Source organism: Notechis scutatus, chromosome Z (genome assembly GCF_049901735.1).
Source record: "Notechis scutatus isolate UNSWTSFEM ecotype Mainland chromosome Z, rNotScu1.2, whole genome shotgun sequence".
Lineage (NCBI taxonomy): Eukaryota > Metazoa > Chordata > Lepidosauria > Squamata > Elapidae > Notechis > Notechis scutatus.
In genome coordinates, this window is record NC_142025.1 from 69,800,042 (window position 1) to 69,815,429 (window position 15,388).

General features: G+C 33.7%; 1 long non-coding RNA gene across 1 annotated transcript in view; it reads right to left on the minus strand.

The window, feature by feature from the left end:
• Positions 1 to 856: 856 nt before the first annotated feature.
• LOC148128923 (uncharacterized) overlaps positions 857 to 15,388 on the minus strand; it is a 144,077-nt gene continuing 129,545 nt past the window's right edge. Inside the window, exon 4 of the long non-coding RNA XR_015745872.1 lies at positions 857 to 974. This is a non-coding gene — a long non-coding RNA (uncharacterized LOC148128923). The remainder of the gene's footprint in view (positions 975 to 15,388) is intronic.

Sequence of the window (15,388 nt, forward strand, 5' to 3'; positions counted from 1 at the left end):
AGATTTACCAAGAAAGCAATTAAAATGCAAATACTACAGATGGCAAAAGAGAAAACATTGAAATATAAAGACAAGGAGATTGTGGTCCTGAAACAAGTACCAAGAAGTGAGAGAGATGAGAAGAGAATATCAATTCTTTTTTTTTAATTTTTATTGGTTTTTAAAGCAAACATAAACAAACAAAACATAAAAACATCAAGCCATCTTCCATATATATACATACAGTGTGCCAGTTGGTTTACAAATTGTTTTGTGCTTCCATTTCATAGTCTTCAATTACAATTACATTGTATATACTCTCATATTTTCAATCAAATATTAAATACATTAATATCATTATTAATCAATCATTTGACTATACTTTTATTCATTCATGTTTTACGAAATAATCATATTTTACTTAATTTGTTTTATGACAGTTCATATTATCAATCCAAATCTATCCTAAAATTATTTTGTAGATATAATAAGAAAAGAATACGTCTTTATATATTTATTATTTTCTAAAAATCTACATATTTCATTACTATATTTTATTGTCTAACCATTGATAGAATAGATCCCAAATTTTATAAAATTGTTTATCATCTTGTTCTCTAATTTCAAATGTCAGTCTACTCATTTCAGCACATTCCAATCTTTTCTTAACGATTTCCTCCTGTGATGGTGTTTTCTCATTTTTCCAGTTTTTAGCAAATACAATCCTAGCTGCTGTTAATACATTCACAATCAGGTATTTCAAGTCTTTACTATATATTTCAGGTAAAATTCCCAATAAAAATATCTCTGGTTTCAAAACTATATGCTTTTTTGTCATTTTTTCCAACCACGTGTGGATTTTATTCCAATATTTTTTAGCATCCGCACATGTCCACCACACATGATAATATGAGCCAGTTGTCTGATGACATTTCCAACATTTTTCGGATTTATTCTTGAACATTCTTGCTATTCTTGTCGGGGGGAAATGCCACCTGTAAAACATCTTATACAAATTTTCTTTATATGCTATTGACATTGTCATTTTATAATTTTGAGACCACAATTTTTGCCATTTCTCTAAATCAATCCCATATCCAAAATTCTTCCCCCAAGCAATCATTGCTCCTTTAACTTGTTCTTCTTCTAGTTTAACTTCTAATAGATATCCATACAATTTTTTAATCACCTTTTCATCAGTACCCGTCAAAATCTTATCTAAGTCAGTCAGTTTATCATAGAAACCTTCTGTTTTAGAAGCTTTATCATACCTTGAATGTATTTGTGCATATGAAAACCAATTCATCTGTATACCTTGTTCCTCCAGTTTTTGCATAGATTTAAGTTCACCCTTTTCATTCAATATTTCACCATATCTAACTGTTTGTTCCTTTTTGTATATTACAGAATAAGAAAGTGCTTCAATAGGCGATAGCCAGACTGGAATTTTCAAATAACATTGTCTTTTAGTCTTCTCCCAGTTTAACCACAGACTCCCGTACATAATGTCTTCTAAAGTACCCCTGTGTTTTAGTTCCTTTATACCATAAAAAAGCATGCCACCCCAACAATAGATCATGTCCTTCTAATGTCAACAATCTAGTATTTCTTAATGTTATCCATTCCTTAACCCACATCAAATTTGTAGCTTGGTAATACAACTCCCAATTAGGCAAACCAAATCCTCCTTATTCTAGCATCTTGCAAAAGTTTTAACTTTATTCTCGCTTTCTTACCTTGCCATATATATTTCAACACAATTTTATTTAAATCTTCAAAGTATTCTTTTCCAAGCCTAATTGGAATTGTTTGGAACAAATATAAAATTCTGGGTAATATATTCATCTTGATTGTTGATATTCTCCCTATTAATGACAGTTGTAAATTTTCCCATTTCACCAAGCTAGCGCTATCTGCTGCTTAAGTTTGATATAATTATTCCCTTTTAGTGTACTGCACCTTGCTGTCAAATATATCCCCAGGTACTTGATCTTATTCGTGACCTGAATTTTCAATAGATCTGCCAGTTCTTCCCTTTGTCTTGATAACATATTCTTTGTCAGGATCTTTGTCTTATCTTTATTTATTTTCAAACCAGCCACCTTTCCATATGTCTCTATCTTTTCTATCAATTTTGATGCTGTTTTGAGTGGGTCTTCTAAAATGAAAACCAGATCATCTGCAAATGCTTGCAATTTAAATTCTTCCTTTTTAATTTTCATCCCTTTTATATTCTTTTCATCTCTTATATTTCTATTTAGCACTTCCAACGTTAACACAAACAACAGAGGTGATAGTGGGCACCCTTGTCTGTCAGTTCTCCCTCTATCATTACCTTTGTCATTTGCTTATGATATATAGCTTCTATTGCTTAAATAATTTTTTTAGCAAAGCCCATCTGTTCCAGCAGTAATAACATGAATCGCCAATTCACATTATCAAAAGCCTTCTGTGCATCTAAAAATATCAAAGCCATTTGTTTTTCAGGATGTGCCTCGTAATATTCCAAAGTGTCCAAGATTACTCTCATATTGTCTTTAATTTGTCTCTTTAGCAGAAATCCATTTTGATCAGGATGGATAGAGAATATCAATTCTTTACTAAAATACTACTTTAAAAAGGTATTAATTACAGATGGCTGATACCAGAAGGTCTCATGTTTACATGGCACAGAATAGGCACAGAACAAAGGCACAGAATAGACTCAACTGAGAAAGCAGAACTATTCTATGCAGAATATTTCAGAAGGAAAGAGGAAGAGGTAGGAAGAGAAGAGGTTTTAATTAGATTCCAAGAGGAAGAAGTGACTGAAAAAGAAGAAGGTCAGCAGTAGGGGGCAGGGTGGAACCTAGAGAACAACGAGAATGAGATCTACCAGAGCAACAAATCCTTCATATAAAGTATAAACATGGAAGCGAAAAAAATGATTACAATTAATATAAATGGACTTAATTCATCTATTAAAAGAAGGAAAAATATTTCATAAATTAGAGAAATTAAAATTTGATATAATCTGCCTACAAGAAGTACATATTAAAAAGCAACATGAACAAATACTGGTACAGCCAAAACTAGGGAAAATATTTACTTTATTGACATGATGCAAGAAAAGAGGAGTAGTTTTATATATTAGAGATACAGTTACTGTGGAACAAATATATACAGATGCTGATGGAAGAATCTTGATGGTGGAAATAATGGACAATAATGTGAAAGTACTACTAATAGTAATTTATGCTCCAAATGACAATCAAGAAGAATTTTATAGAAAACTACACAGGAAAATAATTAGAATATGATAATATATGCATGATGGGAGACTTCAATGGAATAGTAGATGAGAAATTGGACTATAAAACACAGAAAACAATAAAGCAAAGTAGAAAGACTCTTCCAAAATCCTTCTTTAAAATGAGAGATGAAATAAGTTTAAAAGATGCCCAGAGAGAAAGAAATGCTAAAAATAGACATACCTTTTACTCAAATAGACACTCATCATGGTCTAGAATAGATATGATATGGATGTCAATGGAACTGATTTCTAATATACAGGAAATTGATATAGAAATAAGTACTTGGGCAGACCACAATCCAATGACAATTAAATGGAAAGGACAAAGGAGAAGATCTAGTTGGATTTTAAATAATACTATATTAAAAGAGAAGGCATTTGTACAGAAAATGGAGAAAGAATTGGCTTTTTTTAAAAAAAGAAAACAGAACAGAGGATACATCAATACAAAAACTTTGGGATACAATTAAGGCTTACACCAGAGGTTTGATAATAGACTATACAAGGAAAAGAAATACGAAGAAAAGACAAGCTTTAAAAACATTAGAGGATGATTATAAGAGACTTGAAAAAGAGTTACAGAAACTTCCACAAAAAAGGACATTAAAATAAAAAGGGAGAGGTTCTTTTGGCTTCGTTTTTCAATTCTTAGAAATGGAGATTTGGAACTATGAGAAACAACAAGAAACGTCTGCAAAACAAGAAGACTGGGACAAAGAAGAAGCCATCTTTAATGAACAAGTAATTCTATGTGGGGAAGAAAAAGGAAAGGGGGGGAAGAGAATGGAGAATTTAAGACTTAAAAAAACAACCAAAGAAAAGAAAAATAATTCGAAAAATAAGTATAATACTGGAAAGCAACAGAAGTGGGGAATACAGAAGAGAGAAATAGAGGTAGAGAGACAAGGGGGTAAAAAGGGGAGAGAGAAGAAGAGAGGGAAGAAGGAAAGGGAAAAAAGGACTGGAACAAGATAAAGAGAAACAGGACCATTCCAGTATTTTCTTAATAATTTCTTCCTCTAATGGTATTTTCTCACTCTTCCAATTTTTAGCAAATACAATCCTAGCCGCTGTTAATATATTTACAATCAAATATTTTAAGTTTTTATTATATGTATCAGGTAAGATTCCCAATAAAAAAATCTCTGGTTTCAAATCTATATGTTTCTTTGTCATTTTTTCCAACCATGTGTGGATTTTATTCCAATATTTTTTAGCATCCGCACATGTCCACCACACATGATAATATGAGCCAGGAATCTGATGACATTTCCAGCATTTTTCAGATTCGTTCTTGAACATTCTTGCAATTCTTGTCGGGGGGAAATGCCACCTATAAAACATCTTATACAAATTTTCTTTATATGCTGTTGACATTGTCATTTTGTAATTTTGAGACCACAATTTTTGCCATTTCTCTAAATCAATCCCATATCCAAAATTCTTCCCCCAAGCAATCATTGTTTCTTTAACTTGTTCTTCCTCTAATTTAATTTCCAACAAATAATTATATAATTTTTTGATCACTTTTTCATCAGTACCTGTCAAAATCCTATCTAAATCAGTCAGTTTATCATAAAATCCTTCCATTTTAGAATATTTAAGATACCTTGAATGTATTTGCGCATATGAAAACCAATTCATCTTTATGCCTTGTTCTTCTAAATTTTGCATTGTTTTAAGTTCGCCCTTTTCATCTAGTAATTCCCCATATCTAACTGTTTGTTCCTTCTTATAGGTTATAGGATAAGAAAAAGCTTCAACAGTTGATAACCAAACTGGGATTTTCAAATAACATTGTTTCTTAATTTTCTCCCAATTCAACCATAACGATTCCCGTATATAATGCCTTCTAAAGTTACCCTGTGATTTAGTTCCCTTATACCATAAAAAAGCATGCCAACCCAATAATAAATCATGTCCTTCTAATGCCAACAATCTAGTCTTTCTTAACGTTATCCATTCTTTAGCCCACATTAAGTTTGCAGCTTGATAATACAACTCCCAATTAGGAAGGCCAAATCCTCCTCTAATTCTAGCATCCTGTAAGAGTTTTAATTTTATTCTCGCTTTCTTACCTTGCCATATATACTTCAACACAATTTTATTTAATTCTTCAAAGTAATCCTTACCTAACCTAATTGGTATTGTTTGGAACAAATATAAAATTCTGGGTAAAATATTCATCTTAATTGTTGAAATTCTACCTATCAATGACATTTGTAGGTTTTCCCATTTTTTCAGATCTGCTGTTTAAGTTTAATATAGTTATTCTCTTTCAGTGTAGTACATCTTGTAGTACAAATATATCCCCAAATATTTAACTTTGTTCGTAACTTGAATTTTCAATAGGTCTGCCAGCTCTTCTCTTTGTCTTAACAACATATTCTTTGTCAGAATCTTTGTTTTGTCTTTATTTATTTTCAAGCCAGCCATCTCACCATACATCTCTATCTTTTCCAATAGTTTTAAAGCTGTCTCTAGAGGATCTTCCAAAATAAAAACCAAGTCGTCTGCAAAGGCTTGCAATTTAAATTCCTCCTTTTTAACTTTCATTCCTTTTAAGTTTGTATCCTCTCTAATATTTCTATTTAACACTTCCAAGGTCAATATAAATAACAAAGGAGATAATGGGCATCCTTGTCTTGTACCTTTTTAAATATTAATAGAATCTGTAAATTCTCCATCTATCATTACTTTTGCCGTTTGCTTATAATATATGGCTTCTATTGCTTGGATAAATTTTCTAGCAAAGCCCATCTGTTCCAATAATAATAACATAAATCTCCAATTCATATTATCAAATGCCTTTTGGGCATCTAAGATTATCAAAGCCATTTGTTTTTCAGGGTGCACCTCGTAATATTCCAATGTGTCCAGGATTACCCTCATATTGTCTTTAATTTGTCTCTTTGGTAAAAGTCCATTCTGATCAGGGTGAATAAAGTTGTTTAAGTATTTTTTAAGCCTCTCTGCCAAGATTGAAGCAAAGATTTTATAATCTGCATTCAATAAGGAAATAGATCTATAGTTCTTAATTTGTTTATATAATTGTCCATAGAAGTCTCGAATGATTGCCTTTTTCTCTTTATTACCATAACAAATTTGACCTTGATCGTCTATTAACTGTAATATTTTCCTTGATTCTTTCTCTTTTCTCAATTTATATGCTAACCATCTACCTGGTTTATTTGCATCTTCAAAATAGTTCTGTTTAGCACTTCTAATTTTTTGTGCCAGTTCTTCTTTCTCTACTTGATCCATTTTTGTAATGGGTCAACCCCTTCTTTTGGGATAAGTGTAATATAAGCTTCTGACCATGTTTTAGGTATTTTCTTGTTTATCATAACTTCATTCATGACTTCTAACAGTGAAGTGCTCAACGATTCTTGTAATGTTTTATAAAATTCTGCCGGGAGACCATCTGGTCCTGGTGCTTTTCCATTGTTCTGTCTGTTAAGTGCTTCGGTTAGTTCCATCATTGTTATAGCACTTTCTAACATTTTCCCAGTTTCATCAGGTATCTTAGGTAGGTTAGCATTTTGTAAATACTGTTTAATTTTTTCCTCATCAAGATCCTCCTGTTTATATAATTGTCCATAGAAGTCTCGAATGATTGCCTTTTTCTCTTTATTACCATAACAAATTTGACCTTGATCGTCTATTAACTGTAATATTTTCCTTGATTCTTTCTCTTTTCTCAATTTATATGCTAACCATCTACCTGGTTTATTTGCATCTACAAAATAGTTCTGTTTAGCACTTCTAATTTTTTGTGCCAGTTCTTCTTTCTCTACTTGATCCATTTTATGTTTGATTATATCCATTTTAAGTTTAATATCTTTTTTCTGTGGCGTTTTCTGTAATTCTTTTTCCAGTTTTTTATGGTCATCTTCTAGAGCTTTAATCATTTGCCTCTTCCTAATGTTCTTTTTCTTTGTATAGTCTATTATTAATCCTCGTGCATATGCCTTCATTGTATCCCAAACATTCTGTATTGAAGTATCTTCTTTTTTGTTTTCATTAAAGAAGAAGGCCAATTCTTTTTCCATCCATTGTGTAAAGTTTTTTTCCTTTAAAATAGTATTGTTTAATGTCCATCTAGATCTTCTTTTTTTTTCTTTCCATTTAATTGTCATTGGATTGTGGTCTGCCCATGTACTTGTTTCAATATTTATTTCTTGAATATTGGATAATAATTCTGTTGATGTCCAAATCATATCTATTCTGGACCATGATAAATGTCTATTGGAATAAAAAGTATATTGTTGAATTTTAGCATTTCTTTCTCTCCATATATCTTTTAAGTTTAATTCATCTGTCATTTTAAAAAAGGATTTAGGGAGAGTCTTCCTATTTTGTCGTGTTGCTTTTGCTGTATAGTCCAGTTTATTGTCTACAATTCCATTAAAATCTCCCATCATAAGTATATTAGCATAGTCCAGTTCAATTATTTTCATGTGTAATTTTTTATAGAATTCTTCTTGTTTATCATTCGGGGCATAAATTGCAACCAAGAGTGTTTTTGTATTATTATCCACTATTTCAACCATTAATACTCTTCCGTCTTCATCAGTATAAATCAGTTTTGCTGGAATGGTTTCTTTAATGTACAAAACCACTCCTCTTTTCTTACAGTGAGTCAGAGAAGTAAATATTTTCCCTAATTTTGATCGTGCCAGTAATTGTTCGTGTTGTTTTTTAATGTGTACTTCTTGTAGGCAAATTATATCAAATTTTAGCTTCTCTAATTTGTGAAAAGTTTTTCTTCTTTTGGTAGCTGAATTCAGTCCATTTATATTCATGGAAATCAGTTTTTTTTCCTCCATGGTTATGCTTTATATTTAGGTCTAACAGCTCTCGTGGATCTTACTTCACGTTGTTCTTTGGTCTCCACTTGTCCACCTATTGCGCCTTCTTCTTTTCCCATTCCCATTTGATCCTCTTCAAATTCAGTTAAAATGTTCTCTTTTTCTATCTCCATTTCTCTTCTTTCGAAACATTCCTTGTAGAATATTTCTGCTTTCTCAATTGAATCAATTCTATGTCTCTGTTCTTGCCATGTAAACATTAATCCTTCTGGAATCAGCCATCTATAGTTCACCTCTTTTTTCAATAGTATTTTGGTCAAAAATCGATATTCTCTTCTAATCTCTCTCACTTTTCTGGGTACTTGTTTTAAGACCACAATCTCTTTGTCTTTGTATTTCAGCACCTTCTCTCTTGCCACTTGTAATATTTGGGTTTTAATAGTTTTTTTGGTGAATCTGACATGAACCTCTCTTGGTAATTGGTTCCTCATCGCATATCTTGTGAAGACTCGATATACCTCATCTACTCCATCCATCATCTTTTCCTCTGTTATTTCCAAGGCTCCAGCCAAGATTTCAATCATTACTGCAGCCAAATTTTGTCCTTTTTCTTCCTCAATATTTTGGAATCTAAGGTAAAATTCTGACCTGTCCATCTCCCACTTCAACATCCCACTTTTTTCTTGTTCAACCGTTGTTAATCTGCTATCAATATTTCTAATTGTGTCATCTCTTTGCTTGTCTTTCTCTTCTATTTTTTGGATTCTCTCATCATGTTTCACCATCATTTGTTGAACATTTTCAAATTTTTCATCAATCTTCCCAATTCTTTGGTCAATACTCTCCATTCTTTGTTCCATACTCATTTTTAATTCTTGTATTCCTTGCATAACCATCATTAAATTCACTTGTGCTTTATCTTGCTTCGCCATTATTGAAAGTTGTCCTCCAGTTGATGGAGAGACAGGAGCAGAAGTTGAAATGCCCAAAGGTAAAATTTTCTTACTCATTCCGTAGCTCAGAGTCTTCCGGGTCTTTTAATCCAATTAATAAGGTAACCAATTGTAATCCAATTAGGAAAAAGGAAAACACCAAAAAAAAAAAAAAAAAACCAGTAAAAAGTAAAAAGCCCAAAATTAGAAAAGAGAAATTCTTCAGGTTCTTCAAGACCTTAATCCAGTTGTGAAATACTCAATTATAATTCAAAAGTAAAAATTAAAAATAAAGAGAAAAAAAGACAAAATAAAACCCAACAATATTAAAAAATAATAAGCAAGGGGGGAAAAAGGAGTTCTTCAGGTTCTTCCCACCTTAATCCAATTAAAAGACCTCAAAAAATGGAAAATAGCCATAAAAATAAGTCAAAAGTAGAGATAAAGAGGCAAATATCCCAATAAAATAAAAATAAAAACGAAAAACAAATATTCTGAGGCTTCCCCTTTAAAAAATAAAATAAAAATGAGGTAAAATAAAAAATAAGTATACTAATATTACAAAATACTGTGGGGTTGGAGGGGAAGGATAAACCAGTTAATAAAAAATAAAAAATAAATAAGCACACACTGCCTTTTATTTATCCAAGGCTCTTATTTGGCTTCTCCACAAATTTCAAGGCCAAGCTTCAAATATTCAATTGATAATAGAAGTCCCAAAGAGCACCTGTATAAACATCCTCCAGTGCTCTTCCCTCTATCTTATCACTTCCAGTAGCTTTGAGAAGAATTTTTTTCCCCAGCTCTCAACTTCAAATAAAATATTTCAAGCCTCTGGTTGGCAGTGTTGCAAAATTTCTTACAACCACTCCCCCTTCTTTCCCCTAAAAAAGCCTAAAAAGAAAGAAAAATATATATATATATATATATATATATATATATATATATATATATATATATATATATATATATATGTATGTATGTATGTATGTATGTATGTATGTATGTATGTATGTATGTATGTATGTATGTATGTATGTATATTTTTTAAAAAAGATACTAAAGGGGGCCTCTATTTTATATAATATAAACAGTCAAAAAGGAGAAAAGAGAGCAAGTAAATATAAAAGAAAAAACCAGTCTGATTAACTAGATCGCAATAGAAATTCAATGAACAGAAAAAAAGTAAAAATAAAAAGCCAAGCCTCACTTTGACATTCTTAAAGAAAAAATCACCGCTAAGTCAAATTTTGTCAAGAATTTTACAGATTTCTTCTCATTTTAGGGTGTCCTTAAGTCCCAAGTAAAAAAAAAAAAAAGATCCTCACCAGCCGATACACTTCTCTTTCTATCTCGTCCTTCCGGAGCTGTCCCAACTTCAGCAGCTTAATGGCTGCCTCTCCGCCGATGGTAAAAGACAGTTAAATAGACAGTTTCTTTTTATTCTTGTTCGGTTCCCATGTTTCTTTATTTTCTGGTTCTGGTTCTTGTAATTTCTTTTTCCATTTATTTTCCCCCTCCTTTTCTCACTCCAATTTTGTCCCCCTCCCTCTTTCAAGCTTCCTTCTGTAATTCTCTTTTCTGCTTCTTCCTTACATTTTATTTATTTTCGAACTGTTCTCTTTTCTAATTACCTTCTCTAATCTCCAATTCTTTTTTCCCCTTTTCACTTCAACCCTCGTTGCCCCATTTGTTTATTAAAGATGGTTTCTTCTTTATTCAGCTCTTCTTCTTCTGGCAGTCCTTGTTGTTCTTCATATTATAAAACCACCATTTCTACAAATTGTAGAACATAGCCAAACATTCCCCTTTCTCTTGCAGCTTTTCTTTCATATTTTTAAATTCCATTTTCAGTTCCAGAAAAAGTTCTGCCATCTTTAACCACTTCTAACCAATACTTTAAAGCAACCACAGTCTGAAAATTATTTCCCACAGTTAATTTAATTAGTTTATCTAGCAAGCCAATATCCAAAATCTCCAAAGTCACCAAATAATCCCAGAACAGTTTCTTCTTATTTCTTTCTTTATTTCAAAGTTCAATGCTCCACTTTCACTTTCCAGCAAGATTTTGTAGAAAGATTTCACTTACTTTGTATCCTTTAAAGATCCTTTAAAAGTTCATGATTAATTCCTTTTACCAGTTCAAAGCCACTTTTATCTGTCAAATTGCCCCCTCTTTTCTTCTCTTCTCTGCCGCCACTTTAAAAATCTTTCTTAAAAGTTCTTAATTATTTTAATTCCAGGGTATCTTGTATTTAAATGTTGCTACTGCTTAGCCCGGTCACTCAAGCTGTTCTCTTCTCCAGTCCTGCACATTCTTGTCCGATCAGATCTTCCTCTTTAGGATGGCCATCTAGATCACCGCTACAGCTGTCTTTGGAGAGGAGTAAATGCCAAGCCAAGGAGGAGAGATGTGCTCCCCTCAACCTAGCTGGTGGTCTCCCCCTTCTTCACCACCTTCACTACAGGGTGGCTTCAGCCCCAAATTAAGTAGATCGGGGCCCTTCGATGGAGAGCATGAGCTGAAACTGCATGTGATCACGGATTCGGTTCATCACCGAGGAAGTCTAACCGGAAATCCATCCTAAAATATATTCTTCACTATTTATTCGCTTTTCATTTCCATCTTACGACCTATTTTATTTTACATATTTTCTTCTTTTATTTTCTCAAAGTCGATGTATAGCAAACAAAAAACAAAAAGAAAAGAAAACTAATATCAATATAATCATTCTTAATTATTACCTTCCAATTAACAACAATAATTCCCTATTTACTATTTTATATGCTTATGTTTCTTTTCCCCCCATTCAGGATCCACATGGTATTTCCCCCCGATCTACAATAAGTCTTACATTTATTCCTAAAATATTTGTATAACCATTTCATTTTCCCTCTTTGTTTCCATTTAGCCAAATTTTACATATGGAATTATATTTAATTTCCATTCATCATCTTTTTAATCATAATATAGTAATCTCATTTCAGATACTTTACAATATAATCATTTATAATTTACCATATTCTTTGTTTTTCTAATATCATGTATATAATCAATTGCATTTTCTATTTCATATTTAATATAATATAGATAAAAGAAAAAGATTTAATAACAATACAATCATTTCTTCTACTTTATAATAATTTTTCTAATCATGTAATTATATTCTTGCAGTGAATTCTTACCCCCTTTAATTCCAATTAAACTTATTTCTTTATTTTTAAAAATAATTCCCAATAATCTTTAAACTCCACCCCCAATCTATATTTCTAAAATACCAGCATACATTTCTATGTGGAATCCCCCCTCTATTTTAATTTTAATCATCATCTCTTAGTCTCTCAGCCCTGTAATTTCTTCTACTTCTGGCCTGTTTTCCCTTTTTTAAGCTTTTCTGGTCCTTTCTCTTAATTCCTCTTTTTCCCCGTTATTATTCTTGTTTTCATCTCCCATTCACTTATTTCCTCCCCTCCCCTCCCACTCCTCATTTCTCTTTCGCAGTTTCTTCTTGTATGGCTTCTTCTTCTTTTGTTTAGTCTTGGAAATATTTTCCCTTTTGTTTATCATGTCTGTCATTAAAGTCTTAGTTTTAATTCCTTTCATGTCTTTTTGCAATGTCCATTGTTCTTTTTGCTCTTTTGAGCTGGTTTCCTCTTTCTTTAACTCCTCCTCCTTATGATTTCTTTGTTCTCTGAGCTGCATTACCATTTCTAATTTTTCTGCCAATATATTCCATAGTTCCATGCTTTCTTTTATTATTCCCCTCACACTTTGTAGTTCTGATCTGAATTCTTTGCACAATTCATTCATTTTGTCATTTAAATTATTCTGTATCTTATTAAAAAACCAGTGTCTTTTACTTTAATCTTTGCCAAAAATGTCCATTCATCAGAAACTGTTGTTAATCCTTCTGTTTCTTTATCACAGTCCCAATCCACCAAGCAATCCCAAGATAATGTCTTCACTTGTCCCTTTGCTGTAGTCTTTTTTTGTGTTTCTGAGGTTATTGTTATATTATAGTCTTTTATTTTATTTCCAATTCACACCTTTACTACACCAGTAATTTTCCATAGACAAAGAAAAAAGAATTCCTTTAACCATTAGGTGTGCTCTTACATCAGTTTTCATTTTCCACCTTCCAAATTTCTTCTTTTTTAAAGTTTGCATTAATTCTGCTAATTTTCAATCATTGGCTGTTATTTATTTTAAATATGATCAATTCCAGCATTCTAATCAATGCCTAATTAGTGCCAATTTCTGTATAGTCATCCAAATTCAGTTTCTTATTCTATTATTGTTAAAAAAAAAATCTCTGAGTAGTATCACTTCCATTTAAGTCCTTTTATAGTCCAAATTTTTTTTACCTTACAATTTTCCTCTTTCTTTCCAATCACCGCTTACACAATCTTTAAACGAGGACTCTTTCCTTCTGTTTCCCGGGGTTGCCTTGAAAAGTCCAAAGTATTTTGCCTGGTCACACACCGCTCACCACTTCACTGCTCTAGCAACAACTTAATTGCCAGATAGCTTCCCATCTTCAGGGCAGCCATTAAAGACTGTCTCTACAGCCTGTCTTTGAGGGGAGTGTTCCTAGCTAGGGAGATGAGATGTGGCTCCCCTCGACCCAGCAGGCAGTTTCCCCCTTCTTCACCACCCTTCCAGGGTCAATCCAGTCCCATTTGGGACCCTCCAACAGGTAAAGAATGGATTGAAGCCATGCACCATCATGGACTCCGATCCGTCTTCGATGGAAGTGCCACTGGAAATCCAAGAGGAAACATTTCTTGATGCTTCCTTGCCTTATGATCAAATGCCACTTGTTAAATTGGGTTCGAGTGAAGAGGCAGAACACTCAGGGTAGTGACTGCGGCTCTTTATTCAGTAGACCAGTACAATGAACTGGCTTGGCTGTCCGACAGCTCCCTCTTTTAAAAGGATCTGTCAGGCAGCCCAGCCAATGAGGTTACTTCATTTTCCTGCCAGATAGATTGACCAATCATTTTAACTTATTATTTTTCCTGCCTGGAAGGCGGACTTGAGTGAAGCCTTCATGTCAAGACTTCACTCCCTGTCAGCATATTCAACACCCCTCCCCTCTTGGAAAGGGTGTTAACCAATCAGTGAAGCTCAACTGACATAGTCACACAGGTAGGCAGGGTGTGGTGGGTGCGACCTGACTTGCACAGCCCAGTTGGACCACCTGGGCAGTCAGGTCTGCTGCCACTTTGGAGGTGATCACCTTGGCAGGGACCTATGTAGACTAGGTCCCCTATACCCCAAATGACCGATGCTAGCTAATTGAATCTGTGGGTTCCTCTGCATTGTAATTGGGGTGTAGTCTGTCTAGTTATTACCTTAACTTTTGGCCCATTAGTAATTCTGTTGGGCTACTGTTTGTGGTGGCACTACAGGTTATGTGCTGTATTAGAAGAAATTTGTCTACTTTAGCTTGCCAGTCTCCTGGGCCCATTCTCACTAGGGCTTCCTTGGTTGACCTCACCATTCTCTCCACTTGACCATTGGTCGACAGACGAAATCGAGCAATCAAGTCATGTCAGATACCTAGTTCAGCTAGGAAGAACTCAAATTGTGTTGGTCTAAATTGGGGCCTATTGTCTGAGACCAAAATGTCCAATAGACCATGGATGGAGAAAAGTTTCCGTAATACTCAAATGACCACTTCTGCCATTGTTGAGGTCATGAGTATTACCTCAAGCTATTTTGAGTATGCATCTACCTCTATTAAAATGTCTGCCCTTGGACTGGACCCACAAAATCAATGTGCACCCTTGACTAGGGTGCTTTGGAGGTCTCCCATTCATGTGCCAGGGCAGTGGGTGGTGCAGGTCTGGACTCTTGGCATCATGGGTATGTGGCAACCGACCCCGTTATGTTTCTATCCATGTTCAGCCACCATACATAGCTCCTGGCTAATGCCTTCATTCTAACAATGCCAGGATGCCCTATGTGCAGTGCCTCTAGTACTTGCTTCCTTAGTTTATAAGGTACAACAATTCAATCCCCCCATAACAAACATCCCTTTTGAGCTGACAATTCATGTTGTCATGCTTTGAATGGTTTGAACTCACTTTCTATTGCCCCCCCCTCCCCCTCCATCCCCAGCTCAGAACTTTTGAGAAAGGTTTGTCTTTGGCTGAATATCCCGCAATCTCGGCTGATGTTATTGGGCCGGAGGCAAAACTCTTGATGAGAAACACAGGTGCCATGGGGGCAGGGTCCTCCACAAGTTCTGGGAGTGCTCACCAGATGAGGACATTGGCGTGTCCAAGGGCTTTGCCTGGTCAGTGTATTTATCTGTACTTATATGCTGCCAAGAAAATTGTCCACCTCATCATTCACAGTGATAAAATGT